Source organism: Aphanomyces invadans, assembly GCF_000520115.1.
Source record: "Aphanomyces invadans strain NJM9701 unplaced genomic scaffold supercont1.7, whole genome shotgun sequence".
In the NCBI taxonomy this organism is placed as follows: domain Eukaryota; phylum Oomycota; class Saprolegniomycetes; order Saprolegniales; family Verrucalvaceae; genus Aphanomyces; species Aphanomyces invadans.
The window spans coordinates 1,537,664-1,538,641 of record NW_008580152.1 but is presented as its reverse complement, the minus strand read 5'-3'; positions in this window follow the sequence as shown (position 1 = coordinate 1,538,641).

The window sequence follows — 978 nt, the reverse complement described above, 5'->3', positions numbered from 1 at the left end:
AGCGAGGCCTCGTCGTTGACGTTCGCTGCGAGGAAGCGAAGCTCGTGATTATACTCCTGGAGAGACCGCTTGCCTTGCTTGCAAGCGAGGAACTTGGAGCGATAGCGAAAATCGCTGTTGGAAGGCAGGAACATCTTCTTCAGTTCCGTCACGAATTCGTGAAACGACGGAAAGCAATCGGGGTCGGTTAGGCGTTTCGAATACGCCCAATCTTCAGCGCGTCCCTTGAGGTGGGACATAGCAAAAGCAACATGCGTTATCTCGTCGTCGATCAGCTGAGCCTTGGCAGCCGAGCTAACTTGAAGGACCCAGCGGAGCAGCTTGTCAGATTCTGCTCCTCCAAACTTGGTAACCTCAAGCTTGATAGACTTGGGCTTGGGGGACGCGCAATGATCGCGCCGTTCGGCCTCATAGAGTTCTTGACGAAGGCTGCCGATGTTGCCTTCGTGATCCCTGAGTTGGTCTTCAAGGACACGTCCATGCGCTTGCATACGGGCGACGCTTTCTTCAAGCGTCTCGTTCCTTGCTTGGAGGGGAGCGACAACAGCATCGATGGCGATGTCCATCGATAGACCGATGCCGTTAAGCAAGCGCGCTTGATTCTCCGGGGTAAGCGCGCGGAGGAGCGAGGCGGCGTCTTCGTCGCCGAAGCCTTTACGAAGGCGATGGATCACGGCTTCGTAGGGGCCATGGAGAGGAGCAGAGGACATGGTTGGTCTTGGATGAACTAGAGTGCTACCAAGTGTAAGCGGGCGCAGAGGAAGATGCGCTTTGTTTGGTAGAATGGAGAATGAATTGGTAGCGTTAATCCTATCTAACGCTGCAGCTAAGGCACGCTAACCAATCGTTCTTGGTTAGCAAACATGCAGTAATCTTGGGATCGATGCATTGGCCAGGGGCGGCCATTACAGGGTGAGGGCAAGGTTGCCAAAGAGTGCTGGCGGAAGTCGGTGTCGAGAAAAGCGGATGTGTCCGGAT